General features: G+C 38.2%; 1 long non-coding RNA gene across 1 annotated transcript in view; it reads right to left on the minus strand.

Annotated features, from left to right (window-relative positions):
* Window positions 1-3041: 3041 nt before the first annotated feature.
* The window catches only part of LOC132115693 (uncharacterized), a 28966-nt gene continuing 8779 nt past the window's right edge, over window positions 3042-23228 (minus strand). Inside the window, exons 2-3 of the long non-coding RNA XR_009425543.1 lie at window positions 8234-8350; window positions 3042-3478 (exon numbers count right to left, since the gene is read on the minus strand). This is a non-coding gene — a long non-coding RNA (uncharacterized LOC132115693). The remainder of the gene's footprint in view (window positions 3479-8233; window positions 8351-23228) is intronic.

Below are 23228 nucleotides of genomic sequence, written 5' to 3' on the forward strand. Positions count from 1 at the left end.
AAGCCGTTCTGTGAAACAGAAGAGTCAGCCATTTGCAGCAAGCTGTTCATCCACTCATCTTTCATCAAATGACCCTTGCTGAAACGTGATACAACAGGAATGCGCGCCAGTCTGTCCCATCCAATCACAGACAGGCAAATGTAATGGAGCACCGTCAATGATGAAGAAGGTTTCATTCATCAGCTCATTCACCCTTGAGTCAAATTGACCTTGCACAGAATTACAGAAATGATGGTCCGACCTCCCAAAAAGTGACATCCACTAAGATCATCTGAAAGCACTTACCTGGATGATAAAAGAAAAGGAATTCATGACAATATATATAGTAACACTTTATTTTAAGGACCAATTCTCACTATCAACTATGACTTTTGCCTAGGTAAACCCCTAATTTAATAACTTAATAGTTAATAAAGTAGTTGTTAATTTTAGGTCTGGGGTAGGATTAGGCGATCTAAAATATGGTAATGTAGAATAAAGCATTAATATGTCCTTTATAAGTACTTATAAACAGCCAAAATGCTAATAATATGCGTAATAATAATAATCAGCTAGCTTATAGAGAGAATTGGTCGCTAAGCTAGAGCGTTACTATTTATTACCATTCAATCAAAAAAGGATGATAAACAGAAAAATGAATAGAACGTTTCTATTAATTTAAAACCAAAATTTTTTGTAACATAAACGTTGTTACTTTCACTTAGGCCTACACACACACACAGACATATACATTTACATTTATTCATTTGCAGATGCTTTTATCCAAAGCCACTTACAAATGAGGACATATTTTTTTATGGATTTTTTTTAGGTAATAAAACTCTTCACTATTAATATAGAGAATAAATTATTGTTTTGAAAACATCAATCAAAAGCTGTAACTAATCAGTGTTGTTAGTTTTACAAGTACAGTAGACTTGTCACGCTGTCTGGTCTCTGTTTCCCTGGGTGTCCACTAGTGGTCTCACTTCCCCATAGGCACCTCACCTCAGCGCCACTGCCCAAGATGGCCGCTTGTCCAGCGCCTCTACACGAGATGACAGCCGTTGAACCCTCCAGTGTCGAATCAGGTTCCCGTTGACCCTCCAGAGTCGAGTCAGGTTCCCGTTGACCCTCCAGTGTCGAGTCAGGTTCCCGTTGACCCTCCAGTGTCGAATCAGGTTCCCGTTGACCCTGGTCAAGTCATAGTTGACCCTCCAGAGTCAGGTCAAGTCACCGTTTACAATCCAGAGTCAGGTTAAGTCACCGTTGACACTCCAGAGTCAGGTCAAGTCACCGTTGACACTCCAGAGTCAGGTCAAGTCAACGTTGACGCTCCAGGTCAGGTCAAGTCACCGTTGACACTCCAGAGTCAGGTCAAGTCACTGTTGACACTCCAGAGTCAGGTCAAGTCACCGTTGACACTCCAGAGTCAAGTCAAGTCACCGTTGACACTCCAGAGTCAGGTCAAGTCACCGTTGACACTCCAGAGTCAGGTCAAGTCACCGTCGTTGACACTCATGAGTTAAGCACTACCACAGTTAGACCTCAGGAGTCAAGTCAAGTCACTGGTGATCTTCAAGGACAGAGTCAAGTCACCAGTGTTCTTCATGGGCAAGGTCAAGTCACCGACTATCTTCATGGGCAAAGGCAAGTCACCATTGATCTTCATGAGCAAATGCAAGACACCATTGATCTTCATGAGCAGAGTCAGGTCACCAATGATCTTCATGAGCAGAGTCAGGTCACCAATGATCCTCATGAGCAGAGTCAAGTCACCAATGATCTTCATGAGCAGAGTCAAGTCACCATTGATTTTCCTGAATCCAGTCTAAACTCTGTGGAACTACCAGAGCTTCTCCACGTCTCTGCGGAACTACCAAAGCCTCTCCACATCTCTGCTGAACTACCAGAGCCTCTCCATGTCTCAGCCGAACTCTCTGAGCGCTCGACTGATCCTGTCGTGGCCACGGAGGCCACCCTTAACTTGTTCATGTTCTCTGTTTCAGACTTGCCTATCCAGACTTGCTCTCATGTATCATCGATCCCACTGTGGTGGCCTTCTGCGCCACCCTGGTGGGCTTCTGTCTCGACCGCACGATTGTGGTGGTCTTCTGCGCCGCCCTGGTGGGCTGCTGTTTCGACCGCACAGATGTGGTGGTCTTCTGCGCCGCCCTGGTGGGTTTCTGACTCAACCGCATTGCTCCAATTCTACCTTGCTCCACCCTGGATTCCTGCCCTGTCGGTTCGGCCCTAGGCCACTGAACTTTCCATTCTCCCCTGGACTTGTGATTTGTTGTTGTTTTGTTTTGGCTTTTTTTTGGCACTTCCTGTCTCTGTTACCCTCTATTAACTGGCCCTCCGTCCCTCCCCCTGGTCCTCCGCCGGTCCACCTCCCTCCTGGGTTCCTTGTTTTTGTTAATTGCACTTGTCTCTGTTTCCCCATTTTACCAGGCCCTCCGTCCCTCCCCCTGGTCCTCCGCCGCTCCACTACCCCGTCCACCTCCTGGTCTCTGGGTGTTTCCCTGGGTGTCCACTAGTGGTCTCACTTTCCCTTAGGCACCTCACCGTAGGCACTACAATTCCCACTAGCCTTGTCCCTTCATCACAGTAATTGCACTCCTGTTAATTGCACTCAGGTGTCTTCACTTGTTAGTCATTATCCTCCCTATATTAACCAGTCCTTTTCTGTTTGTCTGCATGGAGTCCTTACTTTCCGTCACCTAGTTTCCTCGCATTCCTAGTCTTCGAGTTCCCACTTCCTGTTCTTGTTCCTGTTTGTTTCTGTTTGGATTGATGTTTGGTTACGACCCCGGCTTGTTTTTGACTTTGATTTGGATTACCCAATAAATCTCACACTGCACTTCGATCTTCCGTCTCCTGTGTTCCCGTACGTGACAAGACTACAATACTTATTTAAAAAAAAATTTTATTATTCATTCAGCAAAAGAGGATTGGTTATCTACAGATGCTAATAATCTTGAAACTGGCTTCTGTGTATCTATTTGAACTATCACTAATGACTTTATTTATGTTCAATTTGCTGTTACAAACATGTCACACAAAAGACACATCAATTACCAATTTATCAAATTACAATTATCATTTATAATGGTGAAAATTTGTATTTGGAATGAAAATCAGTTTGAGAATAGTAGTTTAGGGATGTTGCAACTAGTTAAATGTATAAAGCATGTATAAATAAATGAATTTATTCATTAAACTGCAAAGCCCTAATGCTGAACTCCAAATACCAGAGCATTTCTTACCCTCTTTCACATCTTTGCACCCACTGTGTTAAACCCAGCTGTCCGCAGGCAACAGCAGATCTACATCTCTTCGCAGCAAAGCGGCATCGTTGACTTTGATGGCAAGGAGTTTTCAGCTCAGGGGGCAGAACATGTAGGTCTTTTCCTGAAAAGTTTGGCATTCACTCATGGCTCCGGTTTCAGGCTTCCATTGAGAGAACGACAGGCTGACTAGCAGCTGTTCTGAAGGTCTGTGAGGAAATGAGAGAGGCAAGTCATCAGTTTATGGGGATGAATGGGGATAACTAAGTGATACTAAAACAGAGCATGTCCACTAATTGGGTTTCTAGAATTTCTACTGCACATTAGGGGGAGGAACCTCTAATAGCATCTTTTGTACCGATCACTCTCACTTACGCGGAAGAAACCTATACTTTTCACAATGCAAATTGAATTACTGAAAGGTTTTGTTTCTATAATAACTCCGCAGCTGTTTTAACCTTTTTCCTCATAGATTTATTCATCATTGGAGGCTATTTCCAGACTCTTACATTGCTAGCCTTTCAACCTCTTTAGTCTTTAGTAGTTATCAGCTAAAATATGATTTCCTTGATTAAACATGCTAAAGCTTGAACAGGTTTGTCGGGACTTACCGATGTGCATTCGAAGTGCATTATGACCACATTATCATGTATTTAACTTGTTTACATGTCAAGAAATGCATGTGAATTAAGCTGACCCACTAAACTTCTTGGGAAACAGCATATAATTTACCATGAGAGCTTTTAAGATAGGGTTAAACTTTAATTAAATGTTCAGTGAGTCAGACTGTCATCCTCACCTTGGAATTTTTAAACAGGTCAGCACACGCTGCTATTTTATTCGGCATTATTGCACTCGGCATCCTTTCACTCAACAAAGAGGTTGAGAAGAAATTTAGGAAGATGATACACACCAGTACATATTACTGCTTAGTCATGCTAAGACAAAACAATGGTCTAAATCAACATAATTAAAGTGGAAATTTGTAACCTAGGCCTGTGCAGTGCAACACTAATCACTGAGAGAATTATTTTGTTATAGTAACTCAACAGAAAATGAGTTGCCCTAGTTCAAGGCGTGCTGCTCTCAGCTGTGTGTGACTACTGGGATTACAACTGCTAAGACTGCTTGTTTAAAAGATGGGGAGTCATATATGCAGCTGTAGCCTATAAATTAGTGGTGTTAAACTTGGACAGGAATGTCGCACAACAGGTGCATTGCCTGAATAAAGCTATGCTGCTTGGAGTAGTGCTGAGATGTTTTGGGAGAGCGTTTTCTTTTTCTTTTTGCAACACAAGCAGAGTGTTAATTCTGCATTCGTATCTGATTAGAGACTCATTGGCTACGTTTACATGCACCCAAATAATCAGTTTGTAATCAGATTGACGGCTCAATCGGACTGAAAAACATTCATATAAACACCTTAATCGATCCGATTGAGCTCGATCCGAATGATATTTCGATCAGATTGAAGGGGGTGGTTTCTTCCTCTTCTAATACGATTGAGCGTGCATGTAAATACTCGACCGGATTGAACCGGATTGAACCAGAAACTGAAAGGACTGCGCATGTGCAATGACGCAGAAATAATGTAATGACATATGATGCACGGAACAAGCGCTCTTCCTTTTGAATAAAGTGTTGTATAAATGCGTGTCCTGTCATTATAAAACTTTCCCTTCACTCAGCAACTGTGAAGTGAGAAGAAGCAAATTGTTTTGGAGACTCATCCACAGGCAACACGGTTTGGGCGCGGGGTGGGGCTTTTTTTTTGTGATAAATATGAGCAGCACAGCACAACGGTTTATATGTATATTTATCCATAAACGGGTAAATATTAAAACAAAATAAAGAAACCGTGTAGGAGAGTCGTTATTATGTTCAAACAGTGAGAAACTCCATGTCACTTTCACTATTTGAGCAGTGTGCACGTCAAAAAATCTATTCCGATTTGTAGCTTGTGACATATAAATCCGCACATCAACCCGACTTTATTTAGCGTTCATGTAAACACTACAATCAGATTCATCAATCGTAATGAATTCAGTCCAATTGAACCAAAAAGTGTGCATGTAAACGTAGCCACTGTCTGATCATCACTGTAGATTATATAGCATATGTGCAGTATATGATGACAGACAGATGTACAGACTGACCCATGATAGATAGATAGATAGATAGATAGATAGATAGATAGATAGATAGATAGATAGATAGATAGATAGATAGATAGATAGATAGATAGATAGATAGATAGATAGATAGATAGATAGATAGATAGTGTACAGACCTTTCTTTAACCATTTTCTTAAAAATCTAGAATAAACTTGCATGTAATATGTAGCTGCAGATCTATTAGTTTGTAATGACACAGGAAGTCAGCCCGACACTAGCAATAGCTTCCAGGAGAAAATGAAGGACAGCATTCAGAAATGGATTTGACAAACACATCTACATCCTTTCTTTAATGAATGTAATTTGTTTGTCATGACACAGTGGCTTATGATGTAGCCTGGAGGAATAATATCACAGAATAACTCTGTTGTCTAAGCAAGAATCTCTGAGAGGTGATTCAGGATCCACAGGCCATGTCCCCATCCATCTCTCCACTAATTAATTGTCTCTTCCATTCATTACAATGCTTCCTGACATTCATGTCTGATGTAAAAGAGACTTAAAATGGGTTTCACTGTGTAAACTACTGTATATGGAAAAAGTATGTGAACACTGAACACTTGATACACTGTATGAGAAATATCAAAGCAAAATTAATAAGTTCATACACTGTATGAGAAAATACTAAAAACAACGTTTCCAAAATCGAACTATAAATTATAATATTAATATATTGTTATTGTTCTTTCCCCATCTACTATTATTTAAAAGTATAAACATTTAAAATATTAGTAATAAATAAAATCCTAGCGTTAAAAATAAATGTTTAATACATATATATGTATAAACATATATATATATATATAAATATATACACACACACACGTTTGTTTTTGTGAAAAGTGGGGACAACCCATTGGCATAATGGTTTTTATACTGTACAAACTATATATTCTATCACCCTACACCAACCCTTCACCTAACCCTAACCCTCACAGGAAACTTTGTGCATTTTTACTTTCTCAAAAAAAAAACTGGGGACATGGGTTATGTCCTCATAAGTCACCCTCTCCTTGTAATACCTGTGTCATACCCATGTCATTAAACAAAGTTGTGTCCTGATATGAAACACACACACACACACACACACACACACACACACACACACATATATATATATATATATATATATATATATATATATATATATATATATATATAATATTAATCTAATGATTGCTGAGCAATTTTTGAAAAGTGGATTAAAAAATAATTAAACTTATTTTATTAACATCTTAAGCAAACACACTAACTCTGACAGCCTTAAAAGACTTTGTATTCTCAAATTTCTCTGAAACGTTTCATGGATCCCCAGGCATCCCTTGAAGTCCCCTGGGACTCTAATTTGAAACCGTACCCCTCGAGAATTTCATTGCATGGTGCAGCAGTTTAATTGGTCTCATCTGCAATTAAGAGGCCAAGGCAAACCTGATAATTGCACAGGGATGCTCACATTCTTTTAACCATGTAGCATATACCCTGGTTAACATTTAACAGAATGAAAAAAAAAGATCAACATGGATGGTGAAAGATGGTGAGAACATGCATCTTCATTTGTTACTGGTCTTGAGTCATGACATCTACCTAATGGTAGCATAAACCTAATTACAATCCATCCATCTCTTTGAATAATTGGTGGCACAGTGTTTGAAAACTCCCTTCCATCCTATGGAGCATGCATGCTAGTGAGGTGATGAGCCAGTGTGATACATTGCAGATGTCGTCCTCTGTGAATGGCAGTTGAGTTGATCAGTGTTTCAGCGGGAGCAGTAGTTAATGTGCCAGGTAATTTCTCACACCACTGCTTCCTGTCAGGATGTGTCGAGGACATAAGTGATAAAACTTCTTGATTAAAGTCTCTGGCTTTCCTAATTTAATCTTCTGCAAATCGTTGCAGGATCTATTGTGAAGCAGAATAGTGAGTTACGATGATATGATAACGTATGCTAAGTCTTCTTGTACTAATTCATAGCTGTAGCCAAAGTAAATAAATGATGTTCCGACTTTTGCCAGGAAGAAAGTAAAGAAAACTGAATTCTGGAAAATGTTCTGTTCTGATAGGGAAAAAAAAAATCTCTGATTTTCTTTGAATTACAAAAATACTATGGTATAGGCATCTAATACCATCACTGTGCAGCCCATAGTGTTTGTTGTAACAAATTAGAAACATGAATATACGGTAACACTTTAGTATAGGGTCCAATTCACACTAATAACTAGTTGCTTATTAGCATGTATATTATTAACATATTAGCTGTTTATTAGTGCTTATAAAGTACATATAATGCATGACATCCATAATCCTACCCAATACCCTAAACTTAACAACTACCTTATAAACTATTAATAAGCAGCAAATAAGGAGTTAATTGAGGCAAAAGACATAGTTAATGGTTATTTAATAGTGAAAATTGGACCCTAAAATAAAGTGTGACCGAATATACAAAAGCAACTTTAACATGCGAAAAGAAAAGACAATATCAACAGACAGAATAAGAGCGAGAAAAAAGAGACCTGAAGTCTACTGCTTTAAAAACATCACGATACATCTCATTTTCAGAGCATTGTAGAGGACACAGAATTCAGAGAAGATGACACTACGAAACCACAGATGCTATGCTTCACTGTAGTTTTGGGATGGGCTCGGTCTCAGCGCTCTATTTTAAGTTTGTCCTGACCTCAGAACCTAGTTTGAAAGCACTGTGCAATATTACATCAGACCAAAGGCTTCCTGTGCACACACATAATATGATTATGATTTCTGTCAGATGATCAGATATATCCAATACCTGGAGTAATGTGAAACTGCCCTCACTTTGCTTCACTTTCTCTTTCAGAATTACACAAACGGATCACTTCATCCTACTCAATTCTTTACGGTCTCACAGGGAGAACTGTGTGTCTTCCTGTAAGGGTATGTCAGAAACAGAGAGGTCAGCAGGGTCACTAAGAATTATCAGGACGTTTTGATCAAGCCAGAAAGAGAGAAAACAAGAAAAAGTCTGCTCATCAAAATAGGTTTACTTATTTAGTTAATCATAATTTGGATAAAAAATTGATAAATGATCAAAGAATTTCAAGCATCTGGATTTCTCTTGTTTGCACACATAGTCCCTCCAATCATTCATCCAGCACTTCTCGTCGCTGAGCTTTTGTCTAACTGTCCTGTTTAGAGGTGAGTGCAGAGAAAATACTTCATTCATTTCTTCTGGAGCCTTTAAACGCTCCCACAAGAGCACTAAATATTTACTTGAGGTGCCTCTGTTTGTTTAAAGTTAGGAGACACACCAGAAAGCTGAAGAGGCCGGTTGTGGGGGAACTTGAGACAAAACACCTCTTTGCTTGTGATGACTGCCAGACCACCAGGTTGGTCTCGCCTGTCTTCCTTTAAGCTCCATCACCTCTTTGCCTCCTTTTGAGGGCATGAGGGAGTGTAGACCACAGGCTTGCACTAACACATCTCTGTCTTTTCAAGGAATCCGTACAGACTAAGCCTACTGTTACAGTTTTAGCTGGTCTTAAGATTGTACGTTTCTCAATCATGGTATGGAGCTCAACAATAAATATTGCATATATGACTAAATTATGGTAGTCATCTTGTCAGTAAGCTCTTAAAGTACTTAAGATACAGCGATATTTCAAACATTTCTGTAGCTCAAAGAGTTTACAGCGCCATCAATCAATACAAAGATCATAGGTTTGATTCACAGGAAATGACCTGATAAAATCTATACAAAGAATGCTATCTAAATGCTTTGGATAAAAGTGTCTGTCAAGTGCAGTTAAACAGGAGTCAGTTGCTGGGAAATGTTCATTTGATGAATGATGAAGAATTATTTGATGAATTTTGATTTGATATCAGCTACCTTGTAAAAATTAAGTTAAGGGATGTAAAGGAAAGTAAAGGAATTAAGCTGTTTAACACTTTTAGAGCCAGATTTCCTAAACAAGACAAATTACCATGAGATTGCAATTTCATAGAAAGAAGGGAGTGGAAGGTCCTGTGGGTGAATGCACAAATTGTCAGTAGAAGAACACAGGCTACATTATTTCCATAATGACCAACAGAGCAGCGCAAACTGGCAAAATTGGTTCAGAGATGCTTTCTTTTTAAAGCATTAAATAATGGCACGAATACCAGTAAACTGATTGCCACAAACATTAGTAAATCATGTTGCATCATTTATTTAAATACTCTCCTCCCATTATTTTTGCATCTGAAAGAGAAACTCTGCAAATGTGTATCCAATAAGGCCAACTGCAAAAATATGTCCTTGCCTTTTCAAGGCAATTTTTTTTCACTTAGTAAATCCTGAGTTTTTAACGCTAAAAGAGGTTGTGCACTAGTACAATCTGTACAATCTAAGATCTAATGCATATATATATATATATATATATATATATATATATATATATATATATATATATATATATATATATATATATATATATATGCATTATATATATATATATATGCATTAGATCTTAGATTAGTGGCTCATTTAATTTTTACAGGATTGGAAATTAGGCTGACTTTCCTTTCAGTAGACAAAAACTGCATCGAACAGTTTTGATAAATGTGAGTTTTGAAAATAACATGACCTAAGGTCTTATGATTGACTGTAAAGCTATCCCTCACAGCCTCATTTTCATGAACATAAACAATATGACATCCACACTGACTAAAGTCTATTGTGCCTGGTTCATTGGTGCACATTATGTTCCACAGAAACAATTTTTATTTATTTATTTATTTAATTACCAATCACTTTCATTTTACAGCCCTAAATTATTTCTCACCCTTCTTATGTTCTCTTTGATAACTCAATTTATCAGAAATACTGAATAAAGTGGGTTACTACCTCCTATTTATGTTGACTTTCGATGAAGTTTTGCTTTGAGGTACTGAAATATATGTATTAAGCATAGAGTAGACATTTTCATTAAATTGTGTATTACCAAAAGAATATAGTAAACATGAATAGTATTTTTACAATGCATACACTAAGACTAAGATGCCTTCAACACTGATGTTTTCCAAATCAGCATATTAAAATGATTTATGAAGGATTGTATGTTGGCAAATTTTTACTTTGGCATCACAGGAATGAATTACGTTTACAGTTTTTCTTGATTGCTAACATAATATTACTGATTATTCATTTCATACAGTTCTCGAAACAAAGGCATGTCTCTAAAAAATGTTCAGGCCTTTTGCTATTCAATGACTGTTACAGTATACAACATAAATAGAGGGGTGCAGATACAGTAAAATCCAGCAATAAACTTTAAGAATCGTTTACTACCATTACACTACTGTAAAGAGATCTTACAGTAAATGAAAAGCAATACAAAAGAAAAGTTCAAAGACCAAACAACCGAATATACAGTAAACACACATTGGAATATACTGTCAGTTACTTTACAAAAATAAATAAATAATTACTTAATAAATAAATACAAAATTAAATTAATTCAGTTTTTCACGATTGCTTAAATACATTTATTGAAATTGTGACTCCTTTTCTTGAAACTCTAAACACAAATCCATAACTTCTTACCCAATTCCCCACACTTCCTATTTTTAGGTCAAAATGAAGCTCTCCACTCAAAACTATTGTGTATACATATACACAAGTTGGTGTGTAGTTTTGAAAAATCTGTCGGTCACTTCCTGTTTGTTGTTGGCGGCTGTACTGCGTTTGAGCTCCGTCACTATATTCTTTTCATTGACTATTTTTTAACTCAAAAATCAATTGTATACATCATCGTTTCCGTTTATATAACGTGTGAATATATCCTCTATTGTATTCTACAACAAAAACAATCAGAGCGCCTCGCTATCACTAGTTTTATTTTGATCTCCCGGGTCCGCTATTAGCTTTTAGCCCGTTAGCATCAGCGGCGTGGTTGCAGCTAACTGCGCTAACATTGCTAATACTCTATTCACACACATTACCACTGCTGTACTCACTGTTACTTGCTTTAATGGCGGATGAATGTCTCCACTCTGTGCAGCTCGAGCTCGAGGCCGTGGGAAAGCAGATTCGCGACCTGGAGGTGAGGCAGGCCCAGCTGAGAGAGCGGAGAACCGCGCTGGAATCATCCCGGACTGACGCTCACAAGTCCGGGGTAAGTATACAGCGATCTGTTAACAGTCCCACCACGTCTACTCCGTGTGTTTCTCTGTACAGGCCCGGTGCACCCAGGACGCGATCTTCCCAGATGTCCTTCACTGCGACGCCGGGACACCACGGACCCTGGGTGCATCCACAGCGGAGGACGCGAGCCGGGTCCCGGGCGACGACTTCTCCCCCTCCTGCCTTCGACATCTCCATCCGGAACCGCTTCGCTCCCCTCCGCGAGACAGGACGCGACGCTGTGATCATCGGAGACTCCATCGTCCGACACGTAAGTGCTACGTTAGCCGAAGGTAAAGTGCACACTCATTGTTTGCCTGGTGCTCGTGTTCTCGATGTTTCTGCGCAGATACCCGCGATCCTGAAGGTCGACGAGAGCCCCAGAGCGGTCGTGCTTCACGCCGGGGTTAACGACACCACGCTGCGGCAGACGGAGACGCTGAAGAGGGACTTCAGCAGCCTGATCGAGACGGTTCGCAGCACGACGCCCGCGGCGACGATCGTCGTGTCAGGACCACTGCCCACGTATCGACGAGGACACGAAAGGTTCAGTAGACTTTTTGCTTTAAATGAATGGTTGTTGTCATGGTGTAAAGAACAGAAACTGCTATTTGTTAATAACTGGAATCTTTTCTGGGAGCGTCCTAGGCTGTTTCGCGCTGATGGATTACACCCCAGCAGAATCGGAGCGGAGCTGCTCTCTGACAACATCTCCAGGACACTTTGCTCCATGTGACTAGTAAGACAATTCTCTAATAACTATTATGATGAGTTTTGTTCCACCCGCTTAAATGATAAAGGTACTTGTGCTGTAAAAACTATTAAGACTGTGTCTGTTCCCCGAATAGTGAGGTCAAAATATAATGTAGGATCTAGAAAAAATCTTATCGTAATTAAACCAGAAAAATGTAAAGTAAATGAACAAAAACAATTTTTAAAGTTTGGGCTCATAAATATTAGATCACTCACACCCAAAGCAGTTATTGTAAATGAAATGATCACAGAAAATAGTTTTGATGTACTCTGCTTGACTGAAACCTGGCTAAAACCAAATGATTATTTTGGTCTAAATGAGTCTACTCCACCAAACTACTGTTATAAGCATGAGCCCCGTCAGACTGGTCGTGGAGGAGGTGTTGCAACAATATATAGTGATATTCTCAATGTTACCCAGAAAACAGGATACAGGTTTAACTCTTTTGAAATACTTCTGCTAAATGTTACACTGTCAGACATGCAAAAGAAATCTAATGTATCTCTTGCTCTGGCTACTGTGTATAGACCACCAGGGCCGTATACAGAATTCCTAAAAGAATTTGCAGATTTCCTCTCAGACCTTCTAGTTACAGTTGATAAGGCGCTAATCATGGGAGATTTTAATATTCACGTTGATAATGCAAATGATACATTAGGACTTGCGTTTACTGACCTAATAAACTCCTTTGGAGTCAAGCAAAATGTCACCGGGCCCACTCATCGTTTTAATCATACATTAGATCTAATTATATCGCATGGAATCGATCTTACTGCTATAGATATTGTACCCCAATGTGATGATATTACAGACCATTTCCTTGTATCGTGCATGCTGCGTATAACTGATATTAACTATATGTCTCAGCGTTACCGTCTGGGCAGAACTATTGTTCCAGCCACCAAAGACAGATTCGCAAATAACCTGCCTGATCTATCTCAACTGCTATTTGTACCCAAAAATACACATGAATTAGACGAAATTACTGACAACATGGGCACTATTTTCTCTAATACATTAGAAGCTGTTGCCCCCATCAAATTGAAAAAGGTTAGAGAAAAACGTACTGTGCCATGGTATAACAGTAATACTCACTCTCTCAAGAAAGTAACTCGTAGTCTTGAACGAAAATGGAGAAAAACTAACTTGGAAGTTTTTAAAATTGCATGGAAAAACAGTATGTCCAGCTATAGACAGGCTCTAAAAACTGCTAGGGCAGAGCATATCCACAAACTCATTGAAAATAACCAAAACAATCCAAGGTTTTTATTTAGCACAGTGGCTAAATTAACAAATTACCAGACGCCACCTGATTCAAATATTCCACCAACGTTAAATAGTAATGACTTTATGAATTTCTTCACTGATAAAATAGATAACATTAGAAATACAATAGCGAATGTAGATTCTACAGCGTCTAACACTTCAGTTTCATCCATCGCACCCAAAAATAAACTGCAGTGCTTTACAAATATAGGACAGGAAGAGCTAAATAAACTTATCACTGTATCTAAACCAACAACATGTTTATTAGATCCTGTACCCACTAAATTACTAAAAGAGCTGTTACCTGTAGCCGAAGAACCGCTTCTCAATATCATTAACTCGTCGTTATCTTTAGGTCACGTCCCAAAACCATTCAAGCTGGCGGTTATCAAGCCTCTTATTAAGAAACCAAAACTAGATCCTAGTGTACTGGCAAATTATAGGCCTATTTCAAATCTTCCATTTATGTCTAAAATTTTAGAAAAAGTTGTGTCTGCTCAATTGAGCACCTTCCTGCATAAAAATGATCTGTATGAAGAATTTCAGTCAGGTTTTAGGCCCCACCATAGCACAGAAACTGCACTTGTTAAAATTACAAATGACCTGCTTCTTGCGTCAGATCAAGGCTGCATCTCATTTCTAGTCTTACTTGATCTTAGTGCTGCGTTCGACACCATAGATCATGACATAATCATAGATCGATTACAAAACTATACAGGTATTCAAGGGCAGGCTCTAAGATGGTTTAGATCCTACCTGTCCGATCGCTACCATTTTGTTTACTTAAATGGGGTGTCATCTCATTTATCATCAGTAAAATATGGAGTGCCACAAGGATCCGTCCTAGGTCCCCTTCTATTTTCAATATACATGTTGCCCCTTGGTAATATTATTAGAAAATACGGAATTAGCTTCCACTGTTATGCTGATGATACTCAGCTATATATTTCAACGAGACCAGATGAAACTTCCCAATTATCTAAGCTAACAGAGTGTGTTAAAAATGTAAAAGATTGGATGACAAATAATTTTCTCCAATTAAATTCGGATAAGACAGAGATATTAATTATTGGACCAAAAAACACCACACAGAATCTTGTAGATTACAATCTGCAACTAGACGGATGTACTGTTACTTCCTCTACAGTCAGAAATCTGGGTGTTATATTAGACAGCAATTTGTCTTTTGAAAATCATATTTCCAATGTTACAAAAACCGCATTCTTCCATCTTAGAAACATTGCCAAGCTACGAAACATGTTATCTGTTTCTGATGCAGAAAAGCTAGTTCATGCTTTCATGACCTCTAGACTGGACTATTGTAATGGACTTCTAGGTGGTTGTCCTGCATCTTCAATAAACAAGCTACAGGTAGTCCAAAATGCAGCAGCTAGAGTCCTTACCAGGTCAAGAAAATATGATCATATTACCCCAATTTTACAGTCTCTGCACTGGCTACCTATTAAGTTCCGTATCTGTTACAAATTATCATTACTTACCTATAAGGCCCTAAATGGTTTAGCTCCTGTGTACCTAACTAGCCTTCTACCACGTTACAATCCATCACGCTCCCTAAGGTCACAAAACGCTGGACTTTTGGTAGTTCCTAGGATAGCAAAGTCCACTAAAGGAGGTAGAGCTTTTTCACATTTGGCTCCCAAACTCTGGAATAGCCTTCCTGATAATGTTCGGGGTTCAGACACACTCTCTCTGTTTAAATCTAGATTAAAAACGCATCTCTTTCGCCAAGCATTCGAATAATGTATCTCTTAAATTGTGAGTGTAGTTGCATCTGCATTTTTATTCTTTAGCTTGGGTTAAACTAATTTTACTTTGTTGGATCAGCAGCTATGCTAATGATGTCTCTATTTTGTTTCTATGTTTTGCCACGGGATTTACATCCCGTGGTAACTAGGATTTACACAAGCTCCAGTCTGGATCCAGAACACCTGAGAAGAGATGATGCTGACCCTCAGAGGACCCCAGATGATGCTAACCTTGAATCAACAAACAGAACTAACAATTATTGCTACATGTGTGACTGCATCCTATAATTACTATTAATTAATAATATTGATAGTTCATCATCTAGCTGACTACGTCTTGTATTATTATTATTATTTTTATTTTTCTAAAATCCTGTCAAACGTGCACAAACTACTAGCTACTACTAAATATTGTAGAAACATAATTTTCTGTAAAGTTGCTTTGTAATGATTTGTATTGTAAAAAGCGCTATACAAATAAACTTGAATTGAATTGAAAAAAATAGTTTTGAGAAAATAGTGAATCGTTTCATGAATTGTGTGTTAGCAATCAAGAAACACTCTAAAAATGCATTAGAGTAGAAAACGATAATTCTAAATACAGTAGGTGTAATATTTCATAGTATTATTGTTCTTACTGTATTTTTCATCAAATAAATGAAGCCTTGGTTGGCATAAGAGACTTGTTTTAAAAACAAAAAATCACCCCCAAAATGTTTAAATGGTAGCGTACAAAGCCAGTATGTATTTGCACTAATCATCTTCCAGAGCGAAGCATGTCTAATACAGCAATTCATGACAATCACGTTCCAAGATCATGTGCCAATGTTTTCAGCCTGCTTTATCTGGTCTCTCAGACCTTAACAGTTACAACTGAGATCACCGCAATGGGACAGTTAATCAGGGACCAGCGCATATAGTGATTCAGCATCAACTGAAAAATGCTTTATCCCTCATTGCTCTCAAATATTTAACAGACAACAATAATCTAGCGAACAAAAGAACAAGTTGTTTTCCTCAACTGTTTCAGTACTGTTAGGGTAATTCACATAGTGCTATTTACATCACCATACCCTAAAGTACTAGGGTATGAGCATGATATGGTATTTCTAACAATGTGGTAATACTATAGTACTTTAGTATAAATATGCAAACTTTTCTTAATTATTCCTTTCCATCATTATTTATTTTTAGTCTTTATTATTGAGAACTGCACGTGGAACAATGTAATTCCATATTTAGTGTTACCTTCAGTGGAAAATACCCAACTCTTTAGGGCAATTAAAAACACATGATAAAAGGCTGTTCTGTACAGATAATTGCTTTTACAGTGTCTGTGGACATGTTGTTTCACGGATCAGCAGTTAATTCGATTTGTATAGCCATTATTGAGGAATGCACTGACTCAATGCATCACAGTATTTGGCCTGAAGAACTGAGAATTATATACTGACAATGACTTCAATGGAACTGACTTTGCTCTCCTTGGAGCAGCTGACATTAAGTTATTTGCTAAACTGAGTTGTCAAGGCTCCATCTGTATTTCGTGCAAAAGGATAGAACAATTGATGTTGACAAGCCTTAACAAGACAAAAATTCAAACATGAAAGCCATACAGTTCCCGGTCCGTCTTTCTTTTTTCTGTCCTCCCACTCACCTCCTGTTCACTTGTACCCATCACAAAAAAGCACATGGCTTGATTTCTTTATTGTTCCTCACACTTTCGTCCTTGTGCATAATCTCTCTCACACGCTGTCATGCTGAGAAGCTCCAAATGTTTGTCCCATCAGTCTTTTCTGCTCTGACCCTGGCGAGCCCCTGCAGAGTGACTTCTGACCTCCCACCTGTTACTTCCTGTCACTGAGTTTGAAAAATTAGCTTTGGAAGGATCAAGAAAATAAATTCTATATTTATTTACTGCTTTTAACAATAGATCGCTGCCGGAATGAAATGGAAATTAGTTAAGACTTTTGCATGTCTGGTCCCATCATTCCAAAAGTCAATGTTTTAGTTTTTTTATGTTTGAAATATGTTTTTACATTTTGTTTTATGGCGTAAATACATTTTTACAGCTTTTAGTCTTAAAAAAAGAAGCTGCTAACAAGCCGCTACATGAGACAGAGGTAGTCAAACATGCTAGTTTCAGAAAAGTTGAACTAAACTTTGACAGAGTGTAACAGAGTCTTGTTGCTTAAGTTGTTTTGTTATCATTGTCATATAGGAAAGCTTTCCAGGCAAGCACTGCTGTTTGTGAGGTCCATAGGACGTCCGATAGTCAAAACTAAATACCGCCTGCTTTTACCAACATATGGAACATTTTACATTTCACTGAATTTTTCACATCAACACTGATTAATAAATCATGGGATTATCTGTTTTACGGTGACCCGGTATTATATAACATTCAGTCTATGTATTGCTGCCATTCATATTCTATAGGCAGCACAGGCCGAACACTCAATCTGTTTACATTGAGTGCACAGATGTGGCGGTCATGTAAGGATTCAGTCTGCTCTTCATGAACTCAACACCAGCAGGTTTCTCTGACACATTCAGGGGGATAGAGAGAGAGACTTTCAGTGAAAAGAATTAGCCAGATTACTCCCTCAGTGGAGTGGAGATAAGACGACAGCTCTTCTATAAAGAGACAAAGAAGAGATCAAGATACTAAGACACAGGCAGAAAGAGAAAGACACCACTATGATTCAGCAGAGACTGTCACTTCTTCCATATGGTGGCTGTTCTCCTCAGTGGGACTAATGAAAGGGGTAATAAATCCCTCTGTGGAACAGAGAGGAGAGGCAAACCCTGAAAGAAGCCCTCAGATGGGACACATCAGAATGTGTATGTCCTCTTCAGATGTTGGGCTTCAGAAAGCTAGAAAGCACTGAACTCAATTTGGTCATGAGAGATTAGAGCATAATCTCATTGAAGTAGGTGCAGGTATTGAACTTGTATTTAAGAAAAGATGGAGCTTTGGAGATACATAAATGTCAGTTTTGAGAATTACCACATCAGTGTCCAAAGTCAAACTTCATTGATCTAATCAGGCTTTGCGTCCTCTAGGATGTTAAGATTTGTTGTTTAATCTTCTGTAAACCCTGTGAGAGTATTCATGAAGTGAAACAATATGTAAAGTCCTACAGTACAACTTCTCAGAGGGTGATAGGTCGACACATGTACAGACTTCAGGTTATTTAACAATCAATCTGCAATATATCTTTTTCACCTGATAGTGCTGGTGCTTGGAAAGAATGATCTGTGGACTTCTCAGCACCAGCCCTTATTTCCAAATTGAGAGACAAATAACAAAATATTGGCCTTATGTGACCTGCCTCAAACACACATGCCTCATCAGAGTCTTTATACCATCACAACTGGCTTTAATGTGACATTCAGAAATTATTTAAATATGTTGCAAGTAAAATTCATAGCAATTAATTCATAGTAGTTGTTTATTGTATTTTATTTTAGATGTAGGGGAAAAATAGACAAACAAAGTCTCTGGAGACAAGAAAAATAAAAAAATCAAGTTGTGAACTAAACTTGTGGGGAACCATAAGTGTACCATAACCATAAGACTTCAGTGATTCTAGTTCTGTTGTAATGAGTCCAAAATGATTATTTCAGTACTTGCACAAGAATCCCAAGGCAGAGAATTACAAAGGGCAGTCTTGGCCTAAAGGCTAGAGAGTCAGACTTGCAACAGTAATGCAACAGTTGCAAGTTCGAGTCTCAGTGCTGGCAGGGATTTTAGGTGGGGGCCTTTAAAATCATCAAACCAAAGCTATTAAAAAATATTATATTATAAAACATTTTTGCTATTTGAAATAAGACTGGATAAAAATATAAATATAAAATATAAATTGCAAATTAAATGAGAAAAAATAACTTAAAACTATAATTTGACAGTGCATTGACATGTTGCCTAAGTACAAAATAACTAAAACTGAAATAAAATAAATTAAATTAAAGCTAAATATAATTATTATTATAATTATTATATTATAAAATTACAAAAGCAAAAATGACTGAAACTATAAATTAAAAAGAAAACTCAAAATATAAACCTAACTTAAATTCAGTGCTACCAAAAAGTAGTATTAACAGAGTAACAAAAAAACAATAATTCAAGCAATTAGTTTCACTTAAAATGAATAATACTAAAAGTTATTGTAAAGAACTGCTCTCAACCACTCAATCCGTGATGACCAATTAGTTGCTCATATAGTCATTGGTTCCCAAATATGATTGCACTGGTACTCTGAACTTCACTTCTTTTCAGACAGATCCCTAAGACCATAGTAGAAGAAAGAAATCAGACGTTTCCTTATTGATATTTCTTTGTAACTGTCATTTCTGCTCCAGATCAAATTTCAGGTCACCTTTCTGAAACACCCACTATCAGATAACAGCCCTTAAGAAATATTGAACAAACATTTTATTGTACTGTTCCTTGATCTTTTTGTCACCTTCAAAAGATGTAGGATGTCATGTCAAGACATATTCCTATACACACACTGAGACAACACTATTAAAAAGGAATTCATACTGTTGTCTGGTTCATTATGGCGACCAGGAAAGTCCTGCCCCCTGTGAGTGTGCATCTGCTCCAGTGTGAAAGATTTCTTCTTCACACCCAAACAAACAAATTAAACTGGTCCACTTAATTAACACAATGAGCTACATGCTGCCTAGGGCTGCTGGTTTAATTTCCTCTGATGTACAGTAAGTTAGTAAAATGAATAATGGTAATTATTAGTCTAACTGTGGATAACTACCTGATCAGTGTAGTACCTTGACACCAATTAGCAGGTTGGTTAACATGGGTTACATTTAATCATGCTTACACAGATTTTCACTGCAAGAGCTTAAACCTGGGAGCTAAAAACTTCAAAAACTTTCAAACTTTTAATGCCACAAACTGAAAAAAAAGAAATATATATATATATATATATATATATATATATATATATATATATATATATATATATATATATATATATATATATATATATATATATATATATATATAATGCTTAGTGTTTGTTGAAATACATAGTAATAGAAAACACAACAGTTTAAAAGTTTATTAGCCGTGAGAAAAGTACACAAAGTCTCTTCTACTGTTCCAGGTTACATAACCGTCAAACGACATTCTTTAAAATAACGCCTACTTATTTAATATCTCATCTTTCCAAATGGATAAATGTTCAGATATCCTGTTAAACAGCCCCTCCTTTTAGTGTGCTGTCTATGTAGGTCAGTCGTACAGTTTAGATTTGAATAACTCTTTACTTTAATATTGTGTGTGTGCCTTAGTGTGTAGTTCTTTGTCCATCAGTGTCTGTTGTTCTGGCATGCAGTGTGCTGGCAGGGAAACAAACACACTGTTTGTAGTAGCAATGACTCATAAATTAACAGTGGCTGGAAAATGGGCCAGTGAGACCAGCCCATCATCTTTCTATGGCTTTTTCAGCCCATCTCTTTTCAACCTCTGCAGCTGCTGACTTTCATCTGGTTTGACTCACGCTTTCAATCTAAGTAATACAGAACTCTTAAAGATGTAAGCATGTAAGTGAAAGTGTGTGCTGAAAATCTACCTGAATAGAACAGGCTTTTTATTGCCAATGAATTCAAACTATTCCGTATCTAACCAATATATCTCTGCATCTTCTTTTCTTTCACTCCATCCTTTTTCTCAAGCATTTAATAACTATTTTACAGTTCAAAGTCCCAGTTTGTCCACAATGACTGTTCTTTGCTGTCATCAGAGGCTTATCGATTTCAACTTTCATTATCATTGCAAATTACATCACTATGACATGCCCCTACTGTGGGAACTGACCGGCCAATGAGAACTGACCTTAGGCTAAATTCTGTTAACACAAAGGTGAGTGAATGGAGAGGAGATTAGGAGAAGAGTTTGAACTAGATTTTTTTTGTGTGTGTGTGTCAAAGGGTGTGGGAAAAGGCAGGTATCTGCCTGTTGAAATGTTATGTAACAATTTAAAAAAATGAATCTAAAGAGAAAGAAAGCATCCACAATTCAGTCCACATTCAGAGGGCATTTTTAAAATGTGGCTTATGTCTTAAAGTCACGTTCACACCAAGAATGATAACTATAAAGATATCCTCTGTTTCTTCTAAGTGCACACTCATCTGTCACTTTAAATTATCATGCTCGCAAAAGCAGGATTGATTCTGATTATGTGTTTATGTTTCTATCTGGGCCACTATTGATGAAAATGATTGACAGTTAGCATACAGTTTGGATTGGCAGTATGGTTCTGTTCTGGGCAAGAACTCCCTTCGCATCCATGCAGCCTAGCATGCATGAGAGCATGTAGAGCAGCAATAGAAAGTCTCTCTATGCTGGTTGAAAGTCTCTTCACATTCCAATAGCAATCATTAAGTTAAGTGGTCTAAATGTGTTTATATGTATTTATATATTCTGTGGAAGGCATAAGAACCCAAAATATTCTTCCAATCAAAAAGATCGCATTTTAATTGGCTTTCCTACCTCCCTGTCAATGTATGTATCTGCATACCTCTGTGCACCCTGTTCGTGCAGACAGGATACGTCATCAGCGCATTTACGCACACTGTGCAGACAGGGCGAGAATGGCAGACAAACATTAACACCCCGATAATCCTTCCTGGTATTGTAGTACTTTTAAGGTTTTCTTGCTGGTGAATGACACATGATGTAGCCCAGCGGTTACTAATTCCAATCCTCGAGTACATATTTTGCATGTCTTGCTAAGTTGACACACCTGATTTATATAACCAACTCATTAGTAGTGAGCTACGTGCATGAACTGTATTCTGATCGATATGATCCCTACACCGTGTTCATTGCTACTCCTTGAGCAGGGGTTTACTTCGGTTCGGAACATGGACTGGAATTGGGAACTGCTGATGTAGCCTATTGTAGTAATGTTGTCTCTGGTATTCAGGTCTCTCGGCTCGCTGATTGTTTCCTGAGGTAAGCCATGCTCCAAAGAGCACACATAGCTGATGAAATCATGGAAGGCACCTTTTTCAGTGGCTGTTGAGCAAGAGGGTCTATTGAGTGGAGAGTCCCCCAAGTAGACAGAGGCATTGCGGAGCAACTTTGCCAGCAAAACACCGCTACCTGGCAGGGCCAACCTAGACTCCCATGCAGGGCATATAAGTTCTCCAGGTTCCCATATCTAAACTCAAGTTATACATGGCTGCTATGGCAGCCAACCACAATGCCGTGGGTGGCAGATCGGTGTGGAAGCACGATCTGGTTATTAGATTCTTGTGATGTGCATGGAGGCTGAATCCTTGGAGAACACGCCTTATTACTTCTTGGGATCTTTCAGTGGTTCTTCAGGCCTTACAGAGAGATCCATTTGAAGTTCTTCAGTTATTTTTTTGTGACATAGAGGTTTGTGCCCTCTCTAGAAGATGAAGATGGCCTTCCTGACTGCGCTCACTTCTATTAAGAGGCTGTGGGATCTGCAAGCCCTCTCTATCGATGAATCATGCCTAGAATTCAATCCGATAGACTTTCACACAGTTTCTTGAGATCCTGGCCTGATAATATGCAAATTGTGTCAAAGCAGCTTTACATTATTAAATGGGGAAACAGTGTGTCAAAATAGTCCCATGCACAATCTGACTCTGCTGCAACCTAGATTTAAACTGGGTTTGTCTGGCCAGAGGAGAAAGACCTGTATAATATATACCTAAATACCTGCGACTGTACTTTTATTGGTCTGTTACTTGTTTTATATTGTTCAGAAGTGGGTAGGTTTAGGGTAGGAAAACATTAAATTAAGGCAAATAACTGAAAGCAATGGAGTACCCTTTAAGCCGTCAGTCTGAG

The sequence above is a fragment of the Carassius carassius genome, chromosome 35 (assembly GCF_963082965.1).
Source record: "Carassius carassius chromosome 35, fCarCar2.1, whole genome shotgun sequence".
NCBI classification, from domain to species: domain Eukaryota; kingdom Metazoa; phylum Chordata; class Actinopteri; order Cypriniformes; family Cyprinidae; genus Carassius; species Carassius carassius.